This window comes from Taudactylus pleione, unplaced genomic scaffold (genome assembly GCF_031769625.1).
Source record: "Taudactylus pleione unplaced genomic scaffold, aTauple2 ptg000089l, whole genome shotgun sequence".
Classification (NCBI taxonomy): domain Eukaryota; kingdom Metazoa; phylum Chordata; class Amphibia; order Anura; family Myobatrachidae; genus Taudactylus; species Taudactylus pleione.
Genome location: NW_028284491.1, coordinates 52,939 through 67,646, shown reverse-complemented (window position 1 = coordinate 67,646; position 14,708 = coordinate 52,939). Strand labels below are relative to the sequence as shown.

General features: G+C 41.6%; 1 pseudogene; it reads right to left on the bottom strand.

The window, feature by feature from the left end:
* Window positions 1-102: 102 nt before the first annotated feature.
* On the bottom strand, window positions 103-2,451 carry LOC148527262 (uncharacterized; annotated as a pseudogene).
* Between the last annotated feature and the right edge of the window lie 12,257 nt (window positions 2,452-14,708).

The following is a 14,708-nucleotide window of genomic DNA, read 5'->3' as shown; positions in this document are numbered from 1 at the left end:
CTGTGCTTTATTCATTTTCCTTCCAGCCTGCTGGGGAGATGAGAAAAACTCAACACACACTGTGATGAATCCACTCAGCTCTCAGAGGTACATCCCCTTTGAGCCGTCTTTTATAAGTTCAGAAAACTGCTGTCACGAACATTTGCCAAAAATGGTTTGACAGAAAAGAATACATATGATTGGTTTAACAAGCACATAGGATATGTCAATACATCTTCAGTTTGTCTTTTTTTCACATTGTCCAGACTTGGTATCCTATTCTGGGATCATTCAGCTGCTGCTGTCTTTTAGCTGCTCGTTCAGTATGATGGTGGTTCAATCTCATGATATTTGTATGAAGGAAAATGGCTTTTTCTGATAAATCATACAGTATGTTTTAAATAAACACTATAAATTATTATAGACTCTGACAATCCAATCTTTTTCTTAAAACATACTATCTTTCCCTTATTGGAGTCATGGCTTTCATAGTAACTATATTACTTCCATAGTCACCCTATGCAAGTAGATGCAAGCATCATTCATCACCTGAATACCAAGAATCCCTGCGCATCTTTCCCTAGAAAAAGTGGTTTCTTCCAACACCAGTACTACAGAAAACACATTTCTTCTCAGGTGTGATCAATGTAATTCTTTCACACGCTGAACACTTTTCCCACTCGGAGGCACTCTTCTTATGTGTGACAAAGAGAGTCCCTACTGGTGCAAAAGCTTTATATATCATTTCACTAAAATTATAAGATAGATAGCAATTCCACAAAATGAGCAAAATTAATACAATGATTATAACGATTACTGGATGAATGAGACCACTAAACTTCCTTTTGACTGAAGGTGAGTTACCTGTGAACACATCCCACCAATGGTGCTGTAAATTATCTTTGAATTGTGTGGCTACTTCCACCAATTTCTCTGCTTCTACAATTGTCTGCATTTGTGCATGATGGGCAGAATAGTTTACTTTCTGTAAGTGGTGAGCAAGTTTTTCTGTATTATTAATGACATTAATGATACTTTGGAGATTAACTGTAAGGTTATGGGGAGGTATCTCAGTCACCTGAAATTCAAACTGTACATCTTCTTGTCTCTTCGCATAGAACTCATAAGTAGTGTTCTTCCACCTGAGGTGTGTAACTTTAAATAAGCATCCGGAAAAAGGATTTGGTAATTATAGAGGGAAGTTGTATTCATATCATATGTGACTAGGCTAACAACCTGAGGCTCTATCTCTATATCCACCTCTTTATCATACAATTCCCAATTGCATACACTGGTTGGGTGTTCTAACTTACAAGGCTCATATAACTGTGTTTGCTGAGGACATACTAATCCATCATCGGTATCAGTACATAGGGATAAGTGATGTGACCTATTACTGGTGTCTATGTGTGTACCTCTCACATGAGGAGTCCACAACTGAGTGTCTCCAGTAGTTGTCCACAAGGGGACCGGTAAGATGAAGTACTTACACATCACCTGTTTTTGTGTGACATTATACACATGAACTTCACCCGTGCAAAAGTTGTCAGTACACAACATCTTCTTTCCCTGAATTTGTATCCATAACAAAGAAGATATATTAAACATCCTTCTGTATACTTGTTCATTACCTGTCATTAACTGTGTTTGTGCTTTACCCTTTTGCATATTTTGATGCATGGTTCTGAGAGAACATTCAGTCCAATTAAACAGTTCAGAAACATTTGTTGACAGGTAAAGTGTGTTAAAGAATGCGCTATTGAACACCTGTAAATATTCATTATCCCAAGATATACTGGCCTGTAATGGAGTAAATACTGTAGGCATTCATGTAGCTTGCATTGTAACTAATCTTCTCATATCTTCTCCTGCATTACTCATTTTGCTGGCTAAAGTTTCTATATCTATACTATTAAGTAACCCTATACATGTACCTGATGCTCCTAGCAATGTATTATACCATTCTCTCTTTTGTCTGCTACAGCATTTTGGATCTGGAGGGAAAGAAATATTAAATCTTAATATAGTGGTTTGTCTTTGGGTACCAACATTTACACAAGTGGAGGGAACTTTAACTAGTGAGTCATTCCTTATAGTGGCCTTGCTATTTAGGACGTACATCCTTAGTCATTATTACTTAATTATTTGGTAATTGCGTGGTATTAGTGCAAACTAGCACTACACCTCTTTCTATAGTTGTTGGGCTTCCTATGGGTATACCAGGGTCCGTACTATTGACACATTGAATACCCTGTGCCCATGTTTTCTTAAATCCTTTATAACCTGTAAACTTATCAGTACAACACTTAATTTTTATTCCACTTATGATAGTAATATTATCATGCTCCCTTGGTGCCCAATAGAGATGCCTCATATTATATTGTCCCAAACTTTTTACATATATCAAACCTCCTGACCAGGTTACATTAAATCTGTGTAACTGGTAAGTCTGGTTACCATAGACTACCCTAGAGTACTCTATTTGTCCTCCTGTTGTCCACTGGTATGTGTGCAATACCCTTAGACTAAGTACAGTCAGGTGCATAAATATTGGGACATTGACAGAATTTTCATATTTTGGCCTCTATTCACCACCACAATGGATTTGAAATGAAACAAACAAGATGTGCTTTAACTGCAGACTTTCAGATTTAATTTGAGGGTATATTAATCCAAATCAGGTGAACGGTGTAGGAATTACAACGGTTTCTATATGTGCCTCCCACTTGTTAAGGGGCCAAAAGTAATGGAACTATCAACTCAAAAGCTATTTCATGGACAGGTGTGGGCTATTCCCTTATTATTTCATTATCAATTAAGCAGGTAAAAGGTCTGGAGTTGATTCTAGGTGTGACATTTGCATTTGGAATCAGTTGATGTCGACTCTCAATATGAGATCCAAAGAGCTGTCACTATCAGTGAAGCAAGCCATCATTAGGCTGAAAAATCAAAACAAACCCATCAGAGAGATAGCAAAAACATTAATTAGGTGTGGCCAAATCAACTGTTTGGAACATTCTTAAAAAGAAAGAATGCACCAGAGAGCTCAGGAACACCAAAAGACTTGGAAGACCAAGGAAAACTACTGTGGTGGACGACAGAAGAATTATTTCCCTGGTGAAGAAAAACCTGTTCACAACAGTTGGCCAAATCAAGAACATTCTCCAGGAGGTAGGTGTATATGTGTCAAAATCAACAATCAAGAGAAGACTTCACAAGAGTGAATATAGAGGGTTCACCACAAGATGTAAACCATTAGTGAGCCACAAAAACAGGAAGACCAGATTAGAGTTTGCCAAACAACATCTAAAAAAGCCACTACAGTTCTGGAACAACATCCTATGGACAGATGAGACAAAGATCAACTTGTACCAGAGTGATGGGAATAGAAGAGTATGGAGAAGGAAAGGAACTGCTCATGATCCAAAACATACCACCTCATCAGTGAAGCATGGTGGTGGTAGTGTCATGGCGTGGGCATGTATGGCTGCCAATGGAATTGGTTCCCTTGTATTTATTGATGATGTGACTGCTGACAAAAGCAGCAGAATGAATTAGGAAGTGTTTCGAGCAATATTATATGCTCATATACAGTCAAATGCTTCAGAACTCATTGGACGGCGCTTCACAGTGCGGATGGACAATGACCCGAAGCATACTGCAAAAGCAACCAAAGAGTTTTTTAAGGCTAAAAAGTGGAATGTTATGCAATGGCCAAGTCAATCCCCTGACCTGAATCCGATTGAGCATGCATTTCACTTGATGAAGACAAAACTGAAGTGAAAATGCCCCAAGAACAAGCAGGAACTGAATACATTTGCAGTAGAGGCCTGGCAGAGCATCACCAGGGATGAAACCTAGCGTCTGGTGATGTCTATGCGTTCCAGACTTCAGGCTGTAATTGCCTGCAAAGGATTTGCAACAATGTATTAAAAAGTGAAAGTTAGATTTAGGATTGTTTAGTTTGTCCCATTACTTTTGGCCCCTTAAAAAGTGGGAGGCACATATAGAAACCGTTGTAATTCCTACACAGTTCACCTGATTTGGATGTAATTACCCTCAAATTAAATCTGAAAGTCTGCAGTTAAAGCACATCTTGTTTGTTTCATTTCAAAGCCATTGTGGTGGTGAATATAGGCCAAAATATGAAAATTCTGTCAATGTCCCAATATTTATGCACCTGACTGTATAGCCAGCATTATCACACAAAAAGGATTTATGATGGTGGTTCAATCTTGACCGTCAACTTCTTGCAATGTGAGGCGTGTATCCACGTGCTCTTTCCTCCAATTTTCACTGAAGTTGGTGTAGTCAACAGAACCTGATATGGACCATCAAATCTTGGCTCCAGAGACTTTCTGACATGTCTCTTAGTGTATACCCAATCGTCCGGTTCCAATGAATGTACACCAGGTACCGCTTCAGGGTCTGGAAGGGAGAAGAAAACTAAAGAATGGATGTTATTCACTTGATTACAAAGAGTAGCTACATAGTCTGTTAAATCTGCATGATTGTGCTGCAACTGTTGGGGGAAATAACATCCTGTTTTAGGAGGTCCTAAGAATAATATCTCATAAGGTAACAACTTATGTTTCTTACTGGGGTGGTTCTTACTGAATATAAAGCTTTGGGTAGACAGTCCACCCATGTCTTGCCTGTCTGTGCCATCATCTTTTGTATCTTTAGTTTGAGGGTACCATTTAGTCTCTCTACATGCCCACTGGCCTGAGGCCTATAAGGGGTGTGAAAGGCATGTTCAATGCCCATATCCTTCATGATATGCTGCATAATTTCTCCTGTAAACTGTGACCCTCTATCAGACTCTATAGTTTCTGATATACCATATCTGCAAATTACTTCACTTATTAATTTCTTAGCTGTTGTTTTTGCAGTGGCTTTAGTAACTGGTCAGGCCTCTGGCCAATTAGAGAAGAGATCTGTACAAACGAGGGCGTTCTCATATGACCCCACCCTAGGCAACTGAATATAGTCTATCTGCAGTCTCTGAAACGGGTATAATGGCTTTGGTGTATGTCTCTTTGGTACTTTTACTGTCTGTTCTGGATTGTGTTTCCCACACACCTGGCATGATGCTACGTACGCTGTAGCTGCTGCATTAAAGCCTGGTGCTATCCATTGCTGGAGCACCATGTTTACCATGGCCTCCTTTGAATTATGCACTGGACCATGGGCCAGCTGTGTCATCAGGGGATATAAGGCCCTGGGGAGGCACCACCTGGTGGCTTTAGCCCAATGCATATTAACACAGGTGGCTCCCTCTTTTTTTCCACCCTCTCTTTTTGCCTTCTGTGGCTTGTTCTTGAAACTGGTGTAAAGCCTGTATGTCCAAGGGGTCTTTCTTTGTGTCTGTTTCTATACCATAGAGGGCTGGGATAGGTAACAGGGCAGCTTGCTTAGCCGCAGCATCTGCTTTGGCATTCCCCTTGGCCTCAGCTGTTTTTTCCTTGGTGTGTGCTTGCACCTTTAAAATGGCTACTCTACTTGGAAGCTGTAAAGCTGCAAACAATGATCTAATGAGCTCAGTGTGCTTAATGGTTTTACCAGCCGAGCCCATAAAATCCCTACTCTTCCAAATAGGCCCAAAATCATGGGCCACACCCCAGGCATACCTGGAGTCAGTGTAAATGTTTGCTGTCTGATTTTCAGCCATTATGCATGCCTCAGTGAGTGCCCACAACTCTGCTTCCTGTGCTGAGCAGGAAGGTGGGAGTGGTTGCTGAATCAATACCTCATCTAAGGTGGTGACTGCATACCCTGTTCTTGGGGACCCTTCATGATAATATCTAGAGCCATCTGCAAACAATTCCCAGTCTGGATTAGATAAGGGAAAAGATGTCACATTTTCTAGTTCCTTCATTTCCATTTTCATAAGTTCAAGACAATCATGGTCAGAAAAATTTTGATTTGTATTTTTATTTGACTGTATTTGCAATACATTATCCCCCACATCATCCTCACTGTTGTGTTCCTTATTGCCATTACCTTGTATGTTGTCAACAGGTGTATGTATGCCTCCCTCACTATTCCCCTCTTTTGAATTCTGCGTTGGAAGCAATGTAGCAGGATTCAACACTGTGCACCTCTTAATGGTCACATTGGTAGGGCTTAGTAGGGCTACCTCATACTTGGTTAACCTGGCTGCAGAAAGATGCTTAGTTCTGGCCTGGTTAAGTATTTCTGTTACTGAGTGTGGAACCTGTATTATTAGTGAGTGGTCCAGCACTAAATCTGCTGCCTTGTCTTTAAGCATAGCTGCAACTGCTACTGCTCTTAAACAAGAGGGTTTTCCTTTGATTATACTTTGAAGCTGCAATGAATAATATGCCAAGGGCCTTTGTTTACCACCATGTTCCTGCACTAATACCCTTTGAGCATGTCCTTGTGTTTCATGACAGAATAACATAAAAGGCCTGTCATATCTGAGTAATCCTAGTGCTGGTGCTTTGGTAACTGCAGTTTTATCTGCATAAAAGCTTTCTTCTGTTCTGATATTAAAGTTACTGTTTTGTATTTTGTATCTGTCAACGCATCATGGAGGGGCTGCATTATGAGGGATGTGTTGGCAGTCCATTCCCTGCAATACCCTGTTAGTTCTAGAAATGCTCTGAGTTGCCTGGTGGTAGTGGGCTCTGGCACTTTCTGTATAGCTGATATCTTATCTTGTGTCAAATGTCTTGTACCTTGAGAAATGCAATATCTTAAAAAGGTAACTTGTGCTTGAGCTGTTTGCAATTTTTCTTTTGACACTCTGCAATTTTGTTCACACAGAAAAATAAGTAATGATTTCATTTCACTTTGACACTGTCCATCTGTATCTGCACACAGGAGCAAATCATCCACGTACTGCAACAACTGGGTGGTCTCAAACTGTGGTCTCCACCCTTGCAGTATGATGGACATAGCCTCTGTAAATGCAGATGGAGAGGTTGCCCCTCCTTGGGGTAATCTAGTCCAGGAATACTGTTTGCCCATACTTGTAAAAGCTAAGTAGAGCTGACACTCTGATGTAAGAGGTACAGAAAAAAATGCATTAGCTAAGTCTATTACTGTGAAATGAGTTGCTGTTGCTTGTATTTGGTTTAATAAGGTGTCTGGATTAGGCACTATAGGTACGTCCACCACCATCCATTTGTTTACCTGTCTTAGATCATGCACCATCCGGTATTCCTGTTTACCATCTGCCCCACCTTTTTTTTCACTGAAAATAAAGGGGTGCTCTTTGGGGACCTGCATTCTCTTATAACCTCTGTTTTCTGATATGCAGCAATCTGCTGCTGTATGACCTTTTCCTGATCTCTGGTCAGTGGGTATTGTTTAATCTTTACTGGCACTACACCTGGTTTTAAGGTGAGTGTAACCGGTTGTATATCCAGTAATCCCAGATCTATTTTACCCTTAGACCATAATTTTTCAGGGACTCCTGAAAGCCAGTCAGGGATCACCACTTCTATCTGTGTCTGGTGTTGCAGCAAATATATTGCTGCTGCTAGCTGACATTGAAGATCCTGCCCTGTACTTCATTTCAGTATTACATTACCATCCCTGTACTCAATGGTAGCTTATAATTCATTAAGGATATCTGCTCCTAACAAATTAACTGGACAGGATGTGGAGGTCAGGAATTCTACAGGCACTTTAATTTCTTCTGACCCCACTGCAACTTTTATGGGCTTACTAACATGTAAGGATACAGTATGTCATGTTAGTCCTGTTCCAGGAATTGTCTGATTTGTTACATATTTCTTGGGAACATCTTCTGCCCTTAAAATGGTACGGCTTGCGCAGTGTCTATTATACAGTCAATTTGTTCCCCCCAGGTAGTGTCAATTGTATTATTCCCTTGGGACCTGAGGTATTAATAATGGATTGTGGGGGACCTGACACTGGACAGCCTATTTCCTATGGGTTGTGTGCTGTTTGAACCCTTACTCCAAATTGCTCCCTTTTCTCTGCCCATTCCTTTTATTTCTGACAATCCCTTTTCATGTGACCTTATTTATGACAGAAGAAACATAGCCCTCTCCTTTTTGCTTCTTCAGGTGATACTTTCCTATTATCTCTGGTCTGTCTAGGCTTTGGTTCATTATAGGGACCATCCTGCATCAAATGAACTGTCACTCTTGGAACCTGACCTCTCTCTCTTACTTTCCTTTTCTTTTCTTCTTCCTGATCTTCTATAGCTCTTAATACATCCAGTGCAGCTGGAAGTGTCATAGTACCTGCTTCTGGTCTCTTTTGATATCGTTCCACCCTCAAATTTTCAAGTAAGCCTCCCAAAAAAGCAGTTCTAAGCAACCACTCATGCGTAGGATTATTATCTTGGAAACCCCTATCTAAGTGTGACTGGTGAGTTTGATCATAATAATTCTTTACTGACTGTCCCATTCTCTGCCTGTCTTCAGGCACAGCAGGCATATGCTGCTGTTGCTGCTCACACCACCTCCTTAACCTAGTAACAAAGAGTGTCCCTGACTCAGGAGTTTTTCTGTTATCTGCACCTGGGACTGCCACTACTCCTGCTTCACCTATTTGCAGAGCTAGTATTTCTGTCAGGCTGCCTGCTCCCACTGTCATCCTACATATTTCCTCCAAATCTGCCCAAGTAGCTCCCCAAATAGCTACTAATCTCTCCACATATCTGTGGAGGGCCATTGGATTCTTTCTGGTGTCTGGGGCTTTATTTACAATATCTTTCATCTCTGCTGCTGTCCAGGGTCTATACTGTTTTTGGATTCTCACTCTTATCATAACTGCTGCATGCTGCATTCTGGGGATTTGGTTCAAACACCTTATTTGTAGTTACACGATAAGCCTCTACAGATGTGTTTTGGTATGGGGGTGGACCTGTCACTTTCTGAAAATACATCTGTTCACCTCCACAGTGTTCACAGCCACAAGGTTCATCATTATTGCCTGTGCCTTGCTTCTTGGACACCCGTGTCCTGTGTCTGTTTTTATTAAACATCCAAGGCATTAAGGTGCCTGACCACCCTTGTATGGGAATGGGGCTGAACTTTCCTCCTGCATAAGGCAGTGGAGGAGCTGGTGGTGTAACTGGTGATAAGTGTGGAGGTGATGGATAATGAGGTGATCTGGTTAAGCCTTGTTGATCACAGGGTTCCCCTGGCCAGGGCACTTGATTCCCACAAAATGGACAATTAGTGTTAGCATTAGGTACACATTTACCACATCCTGGGCATTTTCTGCCATCCCTTATTGGTGTGGTAAATGGAGCCAAACTTGGGTACTTTGGGCTTAAGTCAGGGGCTGTTGGTGATGCCTGTTGATTTACAAAAGGGATCACTGGGACAGGCCTCACAGTATTTGGACCACAATCTTCCATAAACTCAGTGTCTTGTGTTACCTCCTGTTCTTTATGAATTTCTTTGGCTACCTTTAACCAAGCCTGTTCTTGCTTGCCTACTTTCTTACACTCTATCCAAGCTTTGTTTTCTTTTGCAAAGGTTTCCCATCTTACAGGATCTAGGGAACCCACACTGGGCATCCCTGCTTTCTGTGGTATCTTTTAAATATCTTTAAGTGCACTTTTCCCCTCCCTGGATTCAACTAGATCCACAGGAGCACATGGTAATTCGTTTACCATGCCTGTACTGCCCTGAGCCTCCATTATGGGTTTTTTAAGCTCCTAGTCTTTCCTGAATCCCCTGAGGAATCTTTATTTTATTCAAAACAACAGTCGCCACTTATTCCTTAATTCTGCATTCCTACTGGGTAACCATACAACAATACCTGTCTTATCAGCTTCAAATACCTATCAGCTGGCAACCTCCTAATATCTGGACAGGCTACTACTGAACTATCCCTGCACAAATTACTGGCTAGCTAATTTATTAGTCCTGCACAGTCCTTATCTATCCTGGTAGCCAAATATGTTAACACCCTATGAGACAAATATATACCACAGGGATCCTCTTATTTATTACAGCTATTAGATCAGGACTTATAAATGATGTGGTTTTCTGTAATACACTACACAAGTACACCCCTCAAACTTTAATTATATGTGGTTCATATATCAGACTCTGGAGACCTGTTATCCCTGTCCTTAAAAAGACAATACAGTATTTCCAATGTCACTATTACACTCCCACAGATTACCACTGTTCTAATCCTTCTGGCATGCTACACAAATGAATAACATGTACAACCCTTCAGCCCCAGGCACCCCTAGGGGTACCATCAAGGAAATTTGAAGGACCCTATCCTGAATCAATTGGCACCTTTCTCTGCACTCCTAAACACTTTTGCTGTGTTTAGGCGCTAGGTGTCACTTTTTACAGCTACTATGAGAGCAAGGAGATCAGTGAATGTTTCAACCCAGGGGTCACAGTTCTCAAAAGACAGGACAAGCCTTTAGTGAGAAGTGCAGTCTTTGGTTGATTATTTAAAGATCTGGTTCCTTCATATACATCTCACAGTTAGCACACATACAATCTCACTCCTTTCACTCACTTCAAGACAAGACAACTTATACTTTAAAAGAGCAGGTTTGGCATACAATAAATTCATAGATACCCAATTAGCCCAACCATACTGAACCCCACAATACTAATTAGGAAGCGCAGAAGAGGGCACTGAAAAGCACAAATGCGCATTTGTTTTTCAATACTCACCCGGGATTTGCTTCTGCAGTTCCAAATTTTCAAGTGGACATTCATCAGTACAAGACAGGCAGTTGGGGATCCGGGATGAGCCTCCACAAAATGTTAGGGTGATGAGGTTTCCTACCCCTGGATCATGGTATGCGAAACACTACTCCTGTGCTTTATTATTTTCCTTCCAGCCGGCTGGGGAGATGAGAAAAACTCAACACACACTGATGAATCCACTCAGCTCTCAGAGGTACATCCCCTTTGAGCCGTCTTTTATAAGTTCAGAAAACTGCTGTCACAAACATTTGCCAGAAATGGTTTGACAGAAAAGAATACATATGATTGGTTTAACAAGCACATAGGATGTGTCAATGCATCTTCAGTTTGTCTTTTTTTCACAGTGTCCAGACTTGGTATCCTATTCTAGGATCATTCAGCTGCTGCTGTCTTTTAGCTGCTTGTTCAGTATGATGGTGGTTCAATCTCATGATATTTGTATGAAGGAAAATGGCTTTTTCTGATAAATCATACAGTATGTTTTAAATAAACACTGTAAATTATTATAGACTCTCACAATTATCAGGGTGATTGCGATAACAACAATTAACTTAGGTCCAACTGCAATTGAGCTCCAAAACTGAGAACAGTTCAATATATAGCACACACATATATATATGCAGGTTGAGTCTCCCATATCCACACACAGCAGAAGAATAGACAACAGAAGGATAGTTCAATTCTTAAGCTGCTCACACACATAATATTTTACCCGATTTGGCCGATTTCAACGAATCATGACGACAAATCGTGAAAAATATGCCCAAATCGTGAATTTCCACTCACAACACCGATGTGCATCCCTGCTCATCATACGTTGCATCTTCAGATCTGCCGTGCTGTAGGGCAGATTTACCAATCGGGGACACGATGTGATGCAGATCGTGAGTATTTTTTACTCATGATGTATCCCATGATTCATCGTATATTGGGGAATTTGACTGACAGGACCATCTACATGCCCAATCGCCATCTTGTGCAGCATCGTGGATAGAAGAAGGAAGCATGTTGGAGCCTGCATACTGAAGTCTGGATTGCAGCACTTTGGTGAGTATTGGTACTGTATTTAATGCAACCCCACTGCCCACCAATGTGTGCCACTCACCTATCCACCACTGTGTGCCACCCACTTATAAATGCATGACCCAACCGCCAGAATGAGGCGGGCAGTGGTTGGGTCATGCATTAACCTCCCACTGCCCACCAATGTGTGCCACCCACCTACCCACTCACTGGCCACCAATGTCACCTAATAAATAACTGTAAAATCATAAAACTCTAAATAAAATAAAATGGCAAAAACAAATTTAGTTCAACAACAAAAAATAAAACATTACAACATCAATACATATATAAAATTTGTATTTGTTCTTGTGATACATTTGTTTATGATGTTTGAATATAGCACCATAAACAAATGTATGTCAACAACATAAACAAATACATTGCCACAACAAAAATAAAACATGTTACAATACTTATAAAAAACACATTACATTCCTGTAAAAAAATAAAAAAAAATAAAAACATATTGCAAAAATACAAATAAAAATATTAAAAACCTGGAGAAAAAAAAAAAATCTTGAAAACTGTAGAACTAAACATTAAAAATGTACAAAACAATGTACAATTGTAGCTTAATAAAATGTCCTTATTATTTTTTCTTCCTAGCAATGTCTATGGATAGTGAATGTGAGTTTGTGACGGGATTCCTCCAGATGATACATTCAAAGGAGTGTCTATGGCGGATATCCTGTCAACAATACCACAACAAGTCGCAGAAATTGGCAGCTTTGGGGGTGTTGTTGGACTACACCAAAAAGTTAATTGCGGATGCTAATGAAGCAGTCTATTTGAAGGACCCACCATCTGAAGCACGGCCATTCTTGCCGACATCCAGAAACAAAAATTTGTAGTTGGCATTCACCACTGCCATGAGAACGATGCTGAAGAAGGCTTTGTAGTTGTAGTAATATGATCCGGTGTTGGCAGGTGGGTTGATGCGGATGAGTTTTCCATCGATAGCTCCTCCGCAGTTAGGGAAATTCCAATGTTGTTCAAATTTTTCAGCAATGCTCTTCCACTCATCCACGGTGTTAGGAAACTGGAAAAATATTAAAAAATGTGTTAAAACATGAATATAATATTGTTTTTCTTTTTTTTTTCCATATAGACTCCCACCCAAGAGCCTGGTATGTCTTCTACGCCGGGCCTAAGTTTGCTCAGGGACAGCGAGGTGGAAAATTTTACCCCAATACCAACACCCATTCTACCAGGACCATCATCTTCTTCGGTACTGCCCCCCCCCCCAAAAAAAAAAAAACAGGGAAGAAAGCAGCGGCACACAGAACACGAGGACTTGTTTCTCCAACAAGCTGTTTTTCTGCACATATTAATAGCCGCATGAGAAAAATGGATGGGCTCACTAAGAAAAATTCCATAGGCTCGTCTATGAGCTTTTAATTAGCTCACTCAACAGAAATTTACATGACTCCGCCTACATTGCAGACCTACTACTTTATTCGCCTGCCCCAACTACCTATGTCAGCCCCCCCCCAGACAAGTTGGAGATTGCTCCCCCACCCAGCACCCCAACCACAAGGCAGACCATTTATAATGCTCTGCTGGAGTCAGAGGAAGATTTGCTGCGTTACTCTTAATTTTTCTGTTTCTTTCTTCTTCTTGCATGTACTATCACCAAATTGTATCACTCCCTATAGGTGCTGGCTGTATGCTATACGGTGGTGATGACACTAATTGGATAAGGTCACTACACACATGGCGCAAGTACAGATTGCTGGAAGCCAGGGCCACAATCTGTACTTCTCACAGTGTGCCGGACTCCGGGGTGTGCTTACTGGGTCCGGCAACACTGGTCTGTCAGGCAGTGGGCGAGAACTTCAGGGCGCCCGCTGCCGATGCTTCTGGCTCCCTCCAGCAGCTGTGACAGGCGGCCATGGCATTCCTAGGAGTGCGCATGCCGTCCTGTTCTAGATTTAAAGGGGCAGGCGTGCCAAGCGCTAATCGCGTTTGGGACGGGATTTCAAGTCCTCTCTATAAGAGGGAATCTCTGGCAGCACACAGTTGCCAGAGTATAGGCTCACTTACCATACTCCAGCATTCCTGTGTTACTCCATTACCTGTTTCTGACCTTGGCATCTGTTATCTGGTTTTGACTTCGGCTATTCCCTGACCTGTTTACGCCTGCTCCCTGGTACCATGTAGTCCGTTTGGTTCTGAACCGGCCTGTCGACTAAGCTATATGTCTCCTCCACTGCATCAAGAGTTTACCAGCACCTGTATAAGGGAACCTATCCTTAGGGCCGCGACCTGTGTGTCAGATGCAGCCAAGTTCATACCTTCTTGTGAGGGTCCCTGGTGAATACCGCCGGCACATGAGACTCCGCGCCTCAGGCATAGGTCTAGCCAACTCCCTAAATACAGGCCGCATCTATAATCCATCCGAGAGTTGTGACAGAATACTCTGGCCCCAAAAACATGGATGCTAATGGTAATCCATCAACACAAGACCTGCTCGAGAAGTTACTTGCTAGAGTTGAGAAGCAAGAACAAGACCAGGCTCAGATTATGCAATGATTGCAGACACTGATACAGCAAGTTGGTGTCGCTCAAGAACCTCTGGTACAACCAGGTCCATCTACTACGGCACCAGCCGCAGGGGCTTTCACACCAATATGGATTCCGAAACCAACAAACTATGATAGGGCTCTGACAGGCAGTTGTGGATTCCTGAACCATTGCTCGATCCAGTTTGAAGTCCAGACAGCAAGTTTCCTTTCAGACAGGACAAAAGTGGCTTATATAATCTCGCTATTGTCAGGTCAAGCATTGGCTTGGGCTTCTCCATTGTGGGAAAGGAGTGATCCACTAACAACAGTGCCGAGTTTCTGAGGGCATGTCAGAAGGTCTTTCATGGGCCTGGGCGAATATCCTCTGCAGGGTCGGCTATTTTGTAGCTGAAACAGGGAAACCAATCTGTAGGACAGTATGCCGTGCAGTTCCGAACCCTTGCTTCTG